The sequence below is a fragment of the Salmo salar genome, unplaced genomic scaffold, assembly GCF_965601325.2.
Source record: "Salmo salar unplaced genomic scaffold, fSalSal1 ptg000691l, whole genome shotgun sequence".
Lineage (NCBI taxonomy): Eukaryota > Metazoa > Chordata > Actinopteri > Salmoniformes > Salmonidae > Salmo > Salmo salar.
In genome coordinates this window covers 77,538-96,667 of record NW_027675466.1, presented here as the reverse complement: position 1 = coordinate 96,667, position 19,130 = coordinate 77,538, and the positions used below count along the sequence as shown (strand labels likewise).

Below are 19,130 nucleotides of genomic sequence, written 5' to 3'. Positions count from 1 at the left end.
ATGTTGTTAAATTTGTAGTGTTGGCGTATTAATTGTGCTAATATTATATGCTAATTATGTTCTGGCCTGCCGACTTTAACTCAGAAAAAAATTCTCCCGATGTCACGTCCTGACCATAGAAAGCTGTTCTTTTCTATGGTAGAGTAGGTCAGGGCGTGACAGGGGGGTTTTCTAGTTTCGTTTTTCTATGTTGTTTTCTAGTTTTGTATTTCTATGTTGGGTTTTGTTTGGGATGATCTCCAATTAGAGGCAGCTGGTCATCGTTGTCTCTAATTGGAGATCATACTTAAGTAGGTGTTTTTCCCACCTGGGTTTGTGGAAGATTGTTTTTGAGTAGTGTATGTTTCACCTCTGCATCACGGTTTGTTGTTTTTTTGTTCTTTAGTTTATGTGTATGTATTGCATAGTTTCACAGTTCAATAAAATATGTGGAACGATAATCACGCTGCACTTTGGTCCGCTCCTCTCTATGACAACCGTGACACCCGAAGCCAAATCTAGTTGACAAACCCTGTTTTATAGTATGTCATGGCCTTTTCTGGCCAACTGCTGTTATGTTTATAATATACTATGGTGTTGTGTCACTAGACTTTGACCAGATATTATTGCATCCAAAGATCAACTGTACCTAGAACATAGATACAGAGACACTTGTTATCAGGAAGCTGCTCTCTCAGCCCAACGGAAAATATCTCAATAACTTGACATGTTCTGGTTGTGAATTCAGGCTACAAGGTAAGAATCTTCCCAGGGATTATTGGAAAGTGTGTAGAGAAATTAAATGTATGGTGTTATTTTAGTATAGTGACTGACAGTAAAACACTCAGATTTAAAAGTCCATTTCACCTGGGACAGTTATGTGACAGTTCAATCATACAAAATGGCGCTAACTGGGCGTAGGCAAGTCAAATTCAAAAACATATTGTTCATATATTCGTATATTGTGGTTATTTTACAATTTGTATATTTTTATGTATAAGTTGTAAATCGTCTTTTCAAAATATCGTAAAATTTGTTTTCAAACTTACAATGAGCTCCTCTTTCCTGTGTAATTTGGTATGAAACCACTGAACATACTTTTCTTAACATTGTTATTATGAACTGAATTCAGTAACAGCATAATAATATCATACCTGTTGAACAAAGCAACACACTAGAATGAGAGGAATTATTAAAAGAGAAAGTGACTTATTAATATTATGTTATTATTATTATTATTACTATTAGTTCCACTACATGGAGAAAAGGTGAAAAATATCAGTCACGACTACATGTTCATGTGATGCATTAAATCACCTGACTGTTGGGATGTATCTGTTAGTAAATGTTTTATTGCTAAGAGATAATTAATAAAATACAACAATTGACATTCAATAATTAGTTGTCACTGTGTTAACCACAACCAACATGCTGGATCTCTGTTTAGTTGTCACTGTGTTAACCACAACCAACATGCTGGATCTCTGTTTAGTTGTCACTGTGTTAACCACAACCAACATGCTGGATCTCTGTTTAGTTGTCACTGTGTTAATCACAACCAACATGCTGGATCTCTGTTTAGTTGTCACTGTGTTAACCACAACCAACATACTGGATCTCTGTTTAGTTGTCACTGTGTTAACCACAACCAACATGCTGGATCTCTGTTTAGTTGTTACTGTGTTAACCACAACCAACATGCTGGATCTCTGTTTAGTTGTCACTGTGTTAACCACAACCAACATGCTGGATCTCTGTTTAGTTGTCACTGTGTTAACCACAACCAACATGCTGGATCTCTGTTTAGTTGTCACTGTGTTGACCACAACCAACATGCTGGATCTCTGTTTAGTTGTCACTGTGTTAACCAACATGCTGGATCTCTGTTTAGTTGTTACTGTGTTAACCACAACCAACATGCTGGATCTCTGTTTAGTTGTCACTGTGTTAACCACAACCATCATGCTGGATCTCTGTTTAGTTGTCACTGTGTTAACCACAACCAACATGCTGGATCTCTGTTTAGTTGTTACTGTGTTAACCACAACCAACATGCTGGATCTCTGTTTAGTTGTCACTGTGTCAACCACAACCAACATGCTGGATCTCTGTTTACAGGGGTCAGTGCTCTAAAATGAGTCTCTCTGGGGAGAGAGAGGAGGGGGGCCCTGCCTCTAAAATGAGTCTCTCTGGGGAGAGAGAGGAGGGGGGTCCTGCCTCTAAAATGCATCTATCTGAGGGACATGACAACAAAGCTAAGAGGTGAGATGACAATGGACTTTGTTTCTTAAACATTATTTCCAACATTTGTTATTTTTAATCGGAAATGATTTCTTACGGGTACCTTCATGTGTCTGTAAAATATTGTTGTTGTAAGATTTTAATTCATAGATTTTTGTGTATTAATTTTTGTTTTGCAAAACGCTATATAGCTGGAATGAAATGTTTGTATCCTGTATATTTCACTGTGATATGTGGTTGTCTCACCAGCACACACACACACACACACACACACACACACACACACACACACACACACACACACACACACACACACACACACACACACACACACACACACACACACACGCACACACACACACACACACACACACACACACACACACACACACACACACACACACACACACACACACACACACACACACACACACACACACACACGCACACACACACACACACACACACACACACACACACACACACACACACACACACACACACACACACACACACACACACACACACACACACACACACATCTTTACCAGTATACACACACATATCTATAGAATTTTAGCATGACACAATCATTTAGTCTACTCTTAATTATTGCCTAATATGTTGGCAGGCATAACTTTATTGTTCTTACTAATTCTGATCGTTGTTACAAGCTGAATTTGGACAATATATCCGTTATATCAACCCACTTCACTCCTGTTTAAACCAAAAAGGGTTCTATCTTTCTTAATATACGGAACCACTAAAGTTCTACATAGAACCCTTTATAGGAGGTTAGCCTGTCTGAGTATACAGTATATATATAATATATATAGAACCCTTTATAGGAGGTTAGCCTGTCTGAGTATACAGTATATATAGAATATATATAGAACCCTTTATAGGAGGTTAGGAAGTGTCTGAGTATACAGTATATATATAATATATATAGAACCCTTTATAGGAGGTTAGGAAGTGTCTGAGTATACAGTATATATATAATATATATAGAACCCTTTATAGGAGGTTAGGAAGTGTCTGAGTATACAGTATATATATAATATATATAGAACCCTTTATAGGAGGTTAGGAAGTGTCTGAGTATACAGTATATATATAATATATATAGAACCCTTTATAGGAGGTTAGGAAGTGTCTGAGTATACAGTATATTTAATATATATATATAGAACCCTTTATAGGAGGTTAGGAAGTGTCTGAGTATACAGTATATATATAATATATATATAACCCTTTATAGGAGGTTAGCCTGTCTGAGTATACAGTATATATAATATATATATATAGAACCCTTTATAGGAGGTTAGGAAGTGTCTGAGTTTTCAGTATATATAGAATATATATAGAACCCTTTATAGGAGGTTAGGAAGTGTCTGAGTATACAGTATATATATAATATATATAGAACCCTTTACAGGAGGTTAGCCTGTCTGAGTATACAGTATATATATAATATATATAGAACCCTTTATAGGTTAGCCTGTCTGAGTATACAGTATATGTATATATATAATATATATAGAACCCTTTACAGGAGGTTAGCCTGTCTGAGTATACAGTATATATATAATATATATAGAACCCTTTACAGGAGGTTAGCCTGTCTGAGTATACAGTATATATATAATATATATAGAACCCTTTATAGGAGGTTAGCCTGTCTGAGTATACAGTATATATAGAATATATATAGAACCCTTTATAGGAGGTTAGGAAGTGTCTGGGTATACAGTATATATATAATATATATAGAACCCTTTATAGGAGGTTAGGAAGTGTCTGAGTATACAGTATATATAATATATATAGAACCCTTTATAGGAGGTTAGGAAGTGTCTGAGTATACAGTATATATAATATATATATAGAACCCTTTATAGGAGGTTAGCCTGTCTGAGTATACAGTATATATAATATATATAGAACCCTTTATAGGAGGTTAGGAAGTGTCTGGGTATACAGTATATATAGAATATATATAGAACCCTTTATAGGAGGTTAGCCTGTCTGAGTATACAGTATATTTAATATATATATATAGAACCCTTTATAGGAGGTTAGCCTGTCTGAGTATACAGTATATATATAATATATATAGAACCCTTTACAGGAGGTTAGCCTGTCTGAGTATACAGTATATATAGAACCCTTTATAGGAGGTTAGGAAGTGTCTGAGTATACAGTATATATAATATATATATAGAACCCTTTATAGGAGGTTAGGAAGTGTCTGAGTATACAGTATATATAGAACCCTTTATAGGAGGTTAGGGAGTGTCTGAGTATACAGTATATATATAATATATATAGAACCCTTTATAGGAGGTTAGGAAGTGTCTGGGTATACAGTATATATAGAATATATATACAACCCTTTATAGGAGGTTAGCCTGTCTGAGTATACAGTATATATAGAATATATATAGAACCCTTTATAGGTTAGGAAGTGTCTGAGTATACAGTATATATATAATATATATAGAACCCTTTATAGGAGGTTAGGAAGTGTCTGAGTATACAGTATATTTAATATATATATATAGAACCCTTTATAGGAGGTTAGGAAGTGTCTGAGTATACAGTATATATATAATATATATATATAACCCTTTATAGGAGGTTAGGAAGTGTCTGGGTATACAGTATATATAATATATATAGAACCCTTTATAGGAGGTTAGGAAGTGTCTGAGTATACAGTATATTTAATATATATATATAGAACCCTTTATAGGAGGTTAGCCTGTCTGAGTATACAGTATATATATAGAACCCTTTATAGGAGGTTAGGAAGTGTCTGAGTATACAGTATATATATAATATATATAGAACCCTTTATAGGGGGTTAGCCTGTCTGAGTATACAGTATATATAATATATATAGAACCCTTTATAGGAGGTTAGGAAGTGTCTGAGTATACAGTACATATAGAATATATATAGAACCCTTTATAGGGGGTTAGGAAGTGTCTGAGTATACAGTATATATATAATATATATAGAACCCTTTATAGGAGGTTAGGAAGTGTCTGAGTATACAGTATATATAATATATATAGAACCCTTTATAGGAGGTTAGGAAGTGTCTGAGTATACAGTATATATATAATATATATAGAACCCTTTATAAGGCTCTTTGATCAGAACTCTAGAGGTTCTTCTTCACTGAATTGATCTTCATTATATCCAAACACACTGGTGGTCAGGGAGGCTTCTCTTTGTTTGAACGATGGCCCACGTCAACTCTGGCTGACTTTTTTACAATATGATATAATACAATACAATACAATACAATACCTTGCAATACAATACCTTGCAATACAATACCTTGCAATACAATACCTTGCAATACAATACATTGTAATACAATACATTGTAATACAATAAATAAATCACTTAGGAAGACAGACAACAACTGACTTTTTTTCAATACTATACATTACTATACAATACTATACATTACTATACATTACTACACAATACTATACATTACTATACAACACTATACATTACTACACAATACTATACATTACTATACAATACTACACAATACTATACAATACATTACTATACAATACTATACAATACATTACTATACATTACTATACAATACTATACATTACTATACAATACATTACAATATATTACAATACATTGCAATACCCCCCCATATACCTATAAGAGTAAATTGTCTTCATTGTCAGCACTTCTAAAATCAATCTCAAAATATTGTTTTAAAAAATGAATAATTTAGTTTTTCATAATAATAATAAAAAATGAATATTACTAATGTAACCCACTGTAAAGACTGGGTTTAGTTTATTGTGTGGCACTGCTCATGTCCGCGTTCTGGAACTGTCCCCGTCCCCGTACAGAACTGTCCGCGTCCGGTGCGGCGCCAAGCATATTGTCACGGTTACGCGCAGAGTGGCTGAGGTGATCTTGGAGAATAACGATGGAGTTCGCTACAGTGTTGAGACGTCGAAGTTTATTGTTGAATTTGCTTTTTGCTTTACGGTCAGGGACAGTATGAGTGTCGCCAGATCCTTTTCACTCTCTGTCCTTGTTTCATTTTGTGGTTCACCGGATTCATCATCATCCTCGAGACGAAGTACAGAACAACCTGCTACCTAGCCAAGCTAGTCGGTACAGCTAGGTAAGCTAGCTAGCTACTCTACCAGCAGCATCCTAGTTATCCTAGCTAGTCGGTACAGCTAGCTAGCTACTCTACCAGCAGCATCTTAGTTATCCTAGCTAGTCGGTACAGCTCGGTAAGCTAGCTAGCTACTCTACCAGCAGCATCCTAGTTATCCTAGCTAGTCGGTACAGCTCGGTAAGCTAGCTAGCTACTCTACCAGCAGCATCCTAGTTATCCTAGCTAGTCGGTACAGCTAGGTAAGCTAGCTAGCTACTCTACCAGCAGCATCCTAGTTATCCTAGCTAGTCGGTACAGCTAGGTAAGCTAGCTAGCTACTCTACCAGCAGCATCCTAGTTATCCTAGCTAGTCGGTACAGCTAGGTAAGCTAGCTAGCTACTCTACCAGCAGCATCCTAGTTATCCTAGCTAGTCGGTACAGCTAGGTAAGCTAGCTAGCTACTCTACCATCAGCATCCTAGTTATCCTAGCTAGTCGGTACAGCTAGGTAAGCTAGCTAGCTACTCTACCAGCAGTATTTTAGTTATCCTAGCTAGTCGGTACAGCTAGGTAAGCTAGCTAGCTACCAGCAGCATCTTAGTTATCCTAGCTAACACTACATCATCACCGGCTGCCTGTACTTCTTGTGGACCGTTGGAGCTCCCCAGTTATTTCTTCCACCTGTTAAATCCCGTGGAGGGCTTCTCCCTCTCTCGTTGATGGATGCTGTAATGCGTTGCGTGCTGGTGGCAGGGAAGTCAGGCGCAGGAGAATGAACTTGGTAAAAATGGAGCTGTTTAATAAACATCAAAACCTCAGAAAACCAAAGTATACAAAATAACAAATAGAGGGTGCAAAACCCGTCGCACACCAGAATAACAATAAACACCTACATACAACAAACAATCTCCGACAAGGACATGAGGGGAAACAGAGGGTTAAATACACAACATGTAATTGATGGGATTGGAACCAGGTGTGTAGGAAGACAAGACAAAACCAATGGAAAATGAAAAGTGGATCAATGATGCCTAGAAGGTCGGTAGTGTCGATCGCCGAACACCGCCCGAACAAGGAGAGGGACCGACTTCGGCAGAAGTTACCTCTGTCCGATTCTCCTCTCTTCACTAGATGGACTGTAACTTTAGTGTTTAACCCCTCTGTGTCCAAGGACCGAACTTTTGAATATTATTTTCGGGCGCCTCAAGTAGGCTGGACACATGACATTTTTAACAATGTTTTTTTTCTGATGAAAACTAGTTCATTGCATCCTCCATGGAGCTCAGTTTCATAATATTACGTTATGTTATGAAGTAATCGCTAAAAAACAGACCTTATTTTAGGTCATTTTTGTCACAATTGTCTTCGTCTTCTGACGATAATGCGAAATCGTCATCAGAAAATGTGGACCAAAACGCAGCAGGTACGTGAATGCTCATCTTGATTTTTAATTAATCTCAAAAATGAACATACAAAATAACAAAACACAAAAAACGAACACTCGACAAATAAACAGTCTGGTAAGGCACAAGGCTATACACAGAACAATCACCCACAAATCACACATACAAACACACCCTAATATATGGGACTCTCAATCAAAGGCAGATAGACAACACCTGCCTTCAACTGAGAGTCCCAACCCCAATCAACCAAACATAGAAACACACAACCTAGACTAACCATAGAATTAACTAAACATAAACCAAAACCCGGAATTACTAAATCAAACACCCTTTACACAAACACACCACCCCGAACCACATAAAACAAATACCCCCTGCCACGCCCTGACCGAACTACAAAACAATTAACCTTATATACTGGCCAGGACGTGACAGTACCCCCCCCTTAAAGGTGCTACCCCAGAAGCACCTTAACAAAAAATAACCCCAAGCAACACCAAAAAAAAATTCCCCTTTTCTAAAGGGAGGGAAGGGAGGGTGGCTGCCGTCAACGACGGCACTGTGCTACACCCCCCCTCCCCAACCCACCTATTTCTGGAGGTGGCTCTGGCTCCGGCCGTTCCAGGCTGTCGGGCCACTCTGGCATCGCCGAGGGGCAGTCGGACCAGTCTGGCATCGCCGGGGGGCAGTCGGGGCAGTCTGGCAATTCGGGACAGTCTGGGCAGTCTGGCCACTCGGGACATTCTGGGCAGTCTGGCCACTCGGGACAGTCGGGGCAGTCTGGCCACTCGGGACAGTCGGGGCAGTCTGGCCACTCGGGACAGTCGGGGCAGTCTGGCCACTCGGGACAGTCGGGGCAGTCTGGCCACTCGGGACAGTCGGGGCAGTCTGGCCACTCGGGACAGTCGGGGCAGTCTGGCCACTCGGGACAGTCGGGGCAGTCTGGCCACTCCGGCAGTTCAGGGCAGTCTGGCCACTCCGGCAGTTCAGGGCAGTCTGGCCACTCCGGCAGTTCAGGGCAGTCTGGCCACTCCGGCAGTTCAGGGCAGTCTGGCCACTCCGGCAGTTCAGCGCAGTCTGGCCACTCCGGCAGTTCAGCGCAGTCTGGCCACTCCGGCAGTTCAGCGCAGTCTGGCCACTCCGGCAGTTCAGCGCAGTCTGGCCACTCCGGCAGTTCAGCGCAGTCTGGCCACTCCGGCAGTTCAGCGCAGTCTGGCCACTCCGGCAGTTCAGCGCAGTCTGACCTCTCTGGCGACTGTTGACTGGCGGGCAGCTCTGACGACTGTTGACTGGCGGGCAGCTCTGACGACTGTTGACTGGCGGGCAGCTCTGACGACTGTTGACTGGCGGGCAGCTCTGACGACTGTTGACTGGCGGGCAGCTCTGACGACTGTTGACTGGCGGGCAGCTCTGACGATGACTGTTGACTGGCGGGCAGCTCTGACGATGACTGTTGACTGGCGGGCAGCTCTGACGATGACTGTTGACTGGCGGGCAGCTCTGACGATGACTGTTGACTGGCGGGCAGCTCTGACGATGACTGTTGACTGGCGGGCAGCTCTGACGATGACTGTTGACTGGCGGGCAGATCTGATGAAGACTGTTGACTGGCGAGGCTGGGTTGACGCACTTGTAGCCTGGTGCGTGGTGCTGGTACTGGGCTTACCAGATTATGTACACGCACCTCCAGGCTAGTGCGGGGAGCGGGAACAGGACGAGTCGGACTGGGTTGACGCACTTCCGGGTCCGCACGAGAGACAGGAGCTGGAAACCCAGGGCTATGGAGGCGCACAGCCGGTCTAGATCTTACCTCCTGCACAACCCGCCTTGGCTGGATGGAACTAGTAGCCCTGTACGAGCGGGGTGCTCGTACAGGGCAGACTGGGCTGTGCAGGGGCCTGATGGTAGCCGTGCGTAGAGCGGGAGTTGGGTAGCCTGGTCCTCGGAGGCGTACCGGCGACCAGATGCGCTGCGCAGGCATCCTCCTACCAGGCTGGATGCCCGCTCTAGCACGGCACCTGCGAGGGGCTGGAATAACGCGCACCGGACTGTGCGTGCGTATGGGTGAGATAGTGCGCTCCTCAGCGAAACATAGCGCTCTCCACCCCATACGCTCCTCCATATAACCACGAGTAGCTGGCTTCCGGCTCTTCTTACGCCTAGCCAAACTACCCGTGTGCCCCCCCCCAAAATTTTCTTGGGGGTGCCTCTCGTGCTTCTCCTTCAGCGCGTACTTGGCCTCGTACCACCGCCTCTCTGCCTTGGCTGCCTCAATTTCCCACTGCGGGCGTCGATAATCCCCAGCCTGATGCCAGGGTCCGGCCCCGTCCAGAACTTCCTCCCAAGTCCACTTCTCCCGCCAGTCCAACTCGAACTCCGTCTGCTCCTTCCTCTGCTGCTTGGTCCTTTGGTGGTGGGTGATTCTGTCACAATTGTCTTCGTCTTCTGACGATAATGCGAAATCGTCATCAGAAAATGTGGACCAAAACGCAGCAGGTACGTGAATGCTCATCTTGATTTTTAATTAATCTCAAAAATGAACATACAAAATAACAAAACACAAAAAACGAACACTCGACAAATAAACAGTCTGGTAAGGCACAAGGCTGGCTATACACAGAACAATCACCCACAAATCACACATACAAACACACCCTAATATATGGGACTCTCAATCAAAGGCAGATAGACAACACCTGCCTTCAACTGAGAGTCCCAACCCCAATCAACCAAACATAGAAACACACAACCTAGACTAACCATAGAATTAACTAAACATAAACCAAAACCCGGAATTACTAAATCAAACACCCTTTACACAAACACACCACCCCGAACCACATAAAACAAATACCCCCTGCCACGCCCTGACCAAACTACAAAACAATTAACCTTATATACTGGCCAGGACGTGACAATTTTTCAGCTTTTCTAGTTGAATTGAGCACCGTGACGCCAACTCACCTTCTGAACATTCTATTCCCAGCTCATTGTTCTGCGTTAAAATGGCAGCTTCTCTATTGTTATCAATGAGACCTGTCGGCAATAACCGTGAACGCCGACCTCGGGTAAATTACTATTAACCTTGTAGGCTGACCTCAATTATTATTATTATTATTATTATTATCAGGTAACTTATTATTATTAACAGGGTTCTGGCTACTTTATGAGTGCTATCCCTGTTCGCTTGGGTACATATTGTGGTGGCCCACAGTCCTAAACGTTAACCATTTTCTGGTCATGGTTAACCATATTTGTTTTCAGAAAAAGGTATACCACCTAAACAAAACGCATGTCCCTGTCCTCTTTGTCAGATGTGGCCGATTTAAACATCCAGAATACATTTTTTAATTAAGAAATAACACTTTTTTTGATGACTTGTTGTTTCTAAATGGCTGCTGGGTAATTTGATATGCATTGTACTAAATAGCATTTTGATTATTTTGTTATTCAAAACCTGTCTAAGCATTTTGCTGTTTTTGTTTTGTTATTTTATTATATATATTATTGCAAGGCAGAACACTTGATAAACAAGCCACATTCGTTTTATTTTTTCAATGTGGTTTGAACTGGGGCGGCAGGTAGCCTAGTGTTTAGAGTGTTGGACTAGTAACCAAAAGGTTGCAAGATTGAATCCCCGAGCTGATGAGGTAAAAATCTGTCATTCTGCCCCTGAACAAAGCAGCTAACCCACTGTTCCTAGGCTGTCATTGAAAATAAGTATTTGTTCTTAACTAACTTGCCTAGTTATATAAAGGTAAAATATATATTTTTTAAACTGGGTGACCTAGTAACCTCTATGTGAAAGTCCAGCAAATGAGGTTTGAGATCTAAGGAATTAAGAAGAATAATACACTTTATTTCTCAACTGCCTCACCAATGTCTTGTCGTGTCTTTGGCTATGCCGGATTAAGTGATATGACAGGCTAACTTATAAAATGATTTCTCTGTAATTAATATTACCTGATTAAGCTAATCATGTAAATGTAATTAACTAGAAAGTCGGGGCACCACGGAAGAACGTTTATAGAGCTGTTATCTTCCGAATAAACTCTTAAAATACTTAGTAATATTTTACATCGATAGCAGTCAATATTAACCCTTACCTTATTTTCAGTCGCATAATGAAAGTTGTAAATTCTTGGCTATCTTCACGAACCCTGGCTATCAAGTTGAATCAGCAATACAACATTGGGTTTAATTATTTATTTACTAAATACCTAAACTAATCACACAGAATTACAAATACACAGAATACAAATGATGTCATACAGAAAACATCCCTGGTGGACGGAACCTGTATGAAAGCTGGTTACACAAAGGAAAGGGGGTTGGGCTTGAATGAAAGAGCGGGAAGATTTAGGAACACAGAAACAGCAGCTATGCTATCGTAAATACAGTATCTTATGCATTCTAAATTACCGCCCATTTGGAAAAGGAAAATGCAATAAATATTTACTCTGAGCTGCGCTTCGGTAGATTGGTCGTAGATGCTGGCCGGGTTGGCCAACAGATCTTCCTGTCCTCGGAAGAATGTCTCTGGTGGTAAATTGGATACGTGGTGGTATCTTCATCTGTTTGTTAGACTGGATGCGTCGTCCGTCCTTTCCTAGCCCACGTCTACAGCGGCTGCTGCTAACTCAACGGCTAGGAAGTATCACTTTTGTAGTGAATAAGCTCAAAGTTCATACCATTCGCTACCAAAGCTCACGCCGAGGTTGGCTTAGTTCTGTACTTGACGTGTGTCCTTCTAACGTAGAGGCTGCAGACCTCACGTACTGGAACATGAGGCTATCTTTTCGTCAAAGGCTTATATAGTGGAGAGGGGGAAGGATGTGTTTCATCGTTTATAACCCCTGTCTCTTCACAGGGGTGGGCCACTGATCAAGCAGGGCACTTTCCTTATGAAAACCCAATTCTCTCATTTGGAAGCTAAAATTACATTTAATCTTTTAATCTCCTAACAAACAATTTCAATATCAAACATTTCAATTGCATAACAATTCCATGTGACTCTGATAACTAGAGTGTGTATACTTTCTCAGGTACAGTTTATGTCGTCCTGTCATCAGTCATAATGTCTCAGATGACAACCGAACTGACATCCATACTCATTACGTTCCCAAGCATATTTCCAACTGGTTTTATTACCAAAATATGGTTCCTTTTCCCCATTTGTTTGATGTTCCCAGACTCTCTATATTTAACACAGGCTATTCAAGTCCTTCAGTAGGGTCAGAGAGGGGAAGGGAGAAAGGTATTTATGGGGGGGGGGGTCATAAACCTTACCCACAGGCCAACGTCATGACACAAGGATGACAAAAAGGCAGAGAATACCGTTAACAGGGAATGTATTCCTTCACACGGTAAATTTGGGAAAAAGGGGCTGGACGGAACCAAAGCAAAGAAAGTAAATATCAGCCCCCCTCTCCTACCTTACCTGCCTACCCACTACTTACCTAACTAGCACCACCTGGTGAACTAACCAAAATAGAGGGGGTGGTCCGCCCAGGTCTTTCCTAGTGTGCATAGACAGTAAATACTACGGGTATATGTATGCCCGCGGGCCTCTTGCCTAAACACTCCCTAGGTGCCTTCCCCTTCCCCCCTGGGAACAAATGAAACAGAATAACAAACAATTTCACAACTAAACTGAGAAAAACTCAGGACACTAAAGAAGCTCTCTCTCTCTGAGCAACAAACTAACACAGAACATAATAAGGTTTCTCAGCAAAAACGAACTAAGTACATACCAAATTCTCTTTCTGAGAAACAACCAACATATATATAACCCTCTGCCATCAACCTCCTCTCTCAGCAAATATCTCTCTGCAATCATCTCTTTTTTTCCTGAGCAACAGCACACTGGCTTTAGGTGGGGTTGTTAATTGGAGACAGCTGCGTCCTGACGAGGGGGCGGGGTCAGCTCTCCAATCAGCAATGGGGCCAACCAATCAGCTGCTTGGAGAACTTCAGGAAGCCATTACCTGAAACACACTCACAAATACACAAACTACAACACAGAAACTGGGGAACGTGACTGTGTGTTTGTCCAGTGTGTGTGTGTCCACTGTGTGTGTGTCCACAGTGTGTGTGTGTGTGTGTGTATGTCCACTGTGTGTGTGTGTCCACTGTGTGTGTGTGTCCACTGTGTGTGTGTGTGTGTGTGTGTGTGTGTTTGTCCACTGTGTGTGTGTGTGTGTGTGTGTGTGTGTGTGTGTGTGTGTTTGTGTCCACTGTGTGTGTGTGTCCACTGTGTTTGTGTGTGTGTGTGTGTGTGTGTGTGTGTGTGTGTGTGTGTGTGTGTGTGTGTGTGTGTGTGTGTGTGTGTGTGTGTGTGGCCACTGTGTGTGTGTGTCCACTGTGTTTGTGTGTGTGTGTGTGTATGTGTGTGTGTGTGTGTGTGTCCGTCCACTGTGTGTGTGTGTGTCCACTGTGTGTGCGTCCACTGTGTGTGCGCGTGTTTTTGTCCAGTGTGTGTGTGTGTGTCCAGTGTGTTTGTGTGTGTGTCTGTGTCTGTGTGTGTGTGTGTGTGTGTGTGTGTGTGTGTGTGTGTGTGTGTGTGTGTGTGTGTGTGTGTGTGTGTGTGTGTGTTGGTTTGTCCAGTGTGTGTGTGTTTGTCCAGTGTGAGCTTGTCCAGCGTGTGTGTGTGTTGGTTTGTCCAGTGTGTGTGTGTTTGTCCAGTGTGTGTGTGTGTGTCCAGTGTGAGCTTGTCCAGCGTGTGTGTGTGTTTCCAGTGTGTGTTTGTGTGTCCAGTGTGTGTGTTTGTTTGTCCAGTGTGTGTGTGTGTGTTTGTCTAGTGTGTGTGTGTTTGTCTAGTGTGTGTGTGTGTGTGTGTGTTTGTCTAGTGTGTGTCCTGTGTGTCCAGCATGTGTGTATCCACTGTGTGTGAATGTCCAGTGTGTGTGTCAGGTTATTATTTCCACTGAGGAATCATCATAATGAACCCTAAACCCTGGATAGAGGGGCTTAGTGAATGTGGAGGTGAATGTGATCAGGTGGGTCAGTGTGTCAGAGGAGGCTCTATAGAAGGACAGAGTGCCGGCTGGCCAGTCCAGATACACTCCTATTCTGTGGGAGCTGGAGGAGGGGACGTCTATGGTAGTGAGATTATTATCGTGACAGGAAGAGTAACTGTTGTCAAAGCAGATCAGACTCCAGGACTTGTCATTACATCCAAGACAACAGTCCTTAACCCATCCTCTCCTGTTGATTCCTTTATATGTCACTCCTATATCAGCCCCTCTCCCACTCCACTCTACCTCCCAGTAACAGCACCCAGTCAGACCCTCTCTACACAGCACCTGTCTCCAGACCTCAAATCTCTCTGGGTGATCAGGATGCCGCTGCTCCTCTCTCCTACAGGTCACCTTTCTGTTCTCCTCAGACAGAGAGAGGCGTCTGTCTACTGTGTTTGGGTCCAGTGTGAGATCACAGACATCTGATGGATGAAACCAGACACAATATTAGAAATCATCATCATTCACATTAGAATGTTAACTCACTTTTCACTAATTCATTTAATGTAGATGTTTCTAGGTATCAAAAGGAGAAGTTAAGGTAACTTGAGACTTGTTGAATGATCACACACACACACACACACACACACACACACACACACACACACACACACACACACACACACACACACACACACACACACACACACACACACACACACACACACACACACACACACACACACACACACACACACAGCAACTCTTTGTAAATGTTGGTGTCCCTGATTTGTGCTTCTGTAGAAATACAGATGATATTTAATATGACCAAGTAAGTAATGATGGTGGTCTTTGACTTAACTTGAATTAAGACTTATTCTTAGTCATATTCTTCACAGCAGTCAACACTCACATTTTCTAAGTCCAGGTTTCATTCTGTTCTCTCCACCAAGTTCCACACTGTAGCGGTAAGCAGAAAAACAGACAGTCATTGAGGGATACACCTGAACACACACACACACACACACACACACACACACACACACACACACACACACACACACACACACACACACACACACACACACACACACACACACACACACACACACACACACACACACACACACACACACACACAGACACACACACAGACACACACACACACAGTCAGCATATAACTTTGTCCAAGTGGTGGTAAGAATGTTTGTATTAACTAGCCTGAAAAGTCAAACATGTCTGATATGAACATTGACATAAACCCTCTACATACTTGAGTTTCTCCAGTTTGCAGTGTGGATCCTCCAGTCCAGCAGAGAGCAGTCTGACTCCTGAGTCTCCTGGGTGATTGTAGCTCAGGTCCAGCTCTCTCAGGTGTGAGGGGTTTGACCTCAGAGCTGAGACCAGAGAAGCACAGCCTTCCTCTGTGACTAGACAGCCTGACAGCCTGCAAAGAGTCAAATCATTTTAAATCCACACTGCTATTCTTTGGTGGTGAAAATAGTGGCAGTATATTTCTTCAACATATTCAGATATATCAGTGTCCTGAAACCTGCCATATCTATTCAGAAATTAATGTATCATCATTATTATAAACGATCACAATATTACTTGTAGAAAGAAAAATGTATAGTACAAATATTTGAGTAGACTGACCACACCAGTTTAAAAGCAATATCAGTCAAAAGACAGGCAGTGAGGTATCAGATTTAGATTGTATTGAGTCCAATACACGGCTGTTCATGTTCACAGTATAGGCATTTCCATGAGTGTAGTGTATTCAACTGGATGTACTTGAATCCACTCTGAGTTTCCCGCTCTTGAGCGGTCTCCACCCCCTTTCCTTTGTCTACCAAGCAGTCACATCGGTTTCGTCCGCTAGGGACTTTTCCGTTGTGTCATGTAGTAACCAATATATGACGTATTGTGTGTGTGTAATTATGTAATTCTGTGATTCATTAAGTTAGATATTAAATAAATAATTAAGCCAATTTGTATATTGCTGATTCATGATCTATGTTAGGTTTTGTGCAGATATCCAAGGGTTTGCTACGTTCAGTAATGCAACTGATGAGGTAATACAATTCATTAATAAGTGACTGTAATCGATAAGATATGTGAAAATATCTGAAGAATTATATTCTGGAAATTGACACTCTATAAACATCATGTTCCCGTGGTGCCCCGACTTCCTAGTTAATTAAAGTTACAAGATTAGTTTAATCACGTAATTCAACTACAGATAGAGAATTTATTTGATAATATACAGTCTACACATTTAATGATAGTCAACGCTACGACAGCACCATTTGGCATGTCACCACTTTCAGATACAACATGTGGAACTCTCACAGTGACCAAAGAGGAGATGGTAACAACGTACTTCCATGTAATGATAACATTTTCCTCACATCAATTTAGTTGACCAAGAACCTTTCCAATGTTTGATGACAACACCCGGGAGCCATTCTCACCCAGGTGAATTCCATCTTCCACAAAGTAGTTAGGCCTATTCCAGAAGGAGTCAAAATAGTCGACGAAGGACATACCCGAGTCCTTGGTCAGATGCATTAATCACTGGTGAAGAGACCAAAGACGGCTAAAACACTCAGTCCCACAACGGAGATGGAATTGGGCCCGAGACAATTATATGTTCTGCTAATTTCTGAGCATTCTCCAAGAGTTGTAAGAAATGGTCTCTTAGCTTTACTGATTGCACATGATGTCATTAGACCCAAAATGCAACACAACTATTTTCAGAGCAGGAATCTGTTTCTTGATGGTGGGGGACTTCTGATAACTCCAATATCCTAGCTCCAAGAAAACAAAGTATACTGGGACTCCGATCTATGAAACGTTCTATCCAAAATGCAAAATGCTGGAGCATAGCATCACATTTAAAACTATAAGCTTCACTGTCCAAACACATATGGTGTGGACTATGTGTGTCTGGTAAACACATGTGGATCCGGTGAACAGTTATCACTTGTTGACCAACTACAGGAATACTGACCTCAGAGTCTCCAGTTTACAGTGGGGATTCCCCAGTCCAGCAGAGAGCAGCTTCACTCCTGAATCCTTCAGGTCATTGTTACTCAGGTCCAGCTCTCTCAGGTGTGAGGGGTTTGACCTCAGAGCTGAGACCAGAGAAGCACAGCCTTCCTCTGTGACTAGACAGCCTGACAGCCTGCAAAGAGTCAAATCATATTAAAATCACACTGCTATTCTTTGTGGTGAAAATACTGGGGTACATATTTTTTCAACCTATTCAAATGCATCAGAGTCCTGAAACCTGCCATATCTATTCATAAATCAATGTATCATTACTATAAATTATCATAATATTACTTGGAGAGAGAAATGTATTGTACGAATATTTGAGTAGACTGACCAGACCAGTTTAACCTCTATGGGCTACTCAACAGCCAGTGTAATCCTGTGGCGCAATATTCAAATACCTTAGAAATGCTATTACTTCAATTTCTCAAACATATGACTATTTTACACCATTTTAAAGACAAGACTCTCGATAACCTCTCTAGGGTAGGTGGCACCAAATCGTCCCACCTACGTAACAGCCAGTGGAATCCTGTGGCGCGTTATTCAAATACCTTAGAAATGCTATTACTTCAATTTCTCAAACATATGACTATTTTACACCATTTTAAAGACAAGACTCTCGTTAATCTAACCACACTGTCCGATTTCAAAAAGGCTTTACAACGAAAGCAAAACATTAGATTATGTCAGCAGAGTACCCAGCCAGAAATAATCAGACACTCGTTTTTCAAGCTAGCATATAATGTCACATAAACCCAAACCACAGCTAAATGCAGCACTAACCTTTGATGATCTTCATCAGATGACACACCTAGGACATTATGTTATACAATACATGCATGTTTTGTTCAATCAAGTTCATATTTATATAAAAAACCAGCTTTTTACATTAGCATGTGACTACCATGTGACTAGCATTCCCACCGAACACTTGCGGTGAATTTACTAAATTACTCACGATAAACGTTCACAAAAAACATAATTATTTTAAGAATTATAGATACAGAACTCCTATATGCACTCGCTATGTCAGATTTTAAAATAGCTTTTCGGTGAAAGCACATTTTGCAATATTCTAAGTAGATAGCCCGGCATCACAGGGCTAGCTATTTAGACACACAGCAAGTTTAGCACTCACCAAAGTCAGATTTACTATAAGAAAAATGTTATTACCTTTGCTGTTCTTCGTCAGAATGCACTCCCAGGACTTCTACTTCAATAACAAATGTTGGTTTGGTCCCAAATAATCCATAGTTATATCCAAATAGCGGCGTTTTGTTCGTGCGTTCAAGACACTATCCGAAGTGTAAATAAGGGTCACGCGCACGA

The 19,130-nt window shown here is 41.6% G+C and overlaps 1 long non-coding RNA gene across 1 annotated transcript in view; it reads left to right on the top strand.

Annotated features, from left to right (window-relative positions):
• The first annotated feature begins 583 nt into the window (after positions 1–583).
• LOC145877155 (uncharacterized) overlaps positions 584–19,130 on the top strand; it is a 36,377-nt gene continuing 17,830 nt past the window's right edge. Inside the window, exons 1-2 of the long non-coding RNA XR_014391586.1 lie at positions 584–735; positions 2,098–2,241. This is a non-coding gene — a long non-coding RNA (uncharacterized LOC145877155). The remainder of the gene's footprint in view (positions 736–2,097; positions 2,242–19,130) is intronic.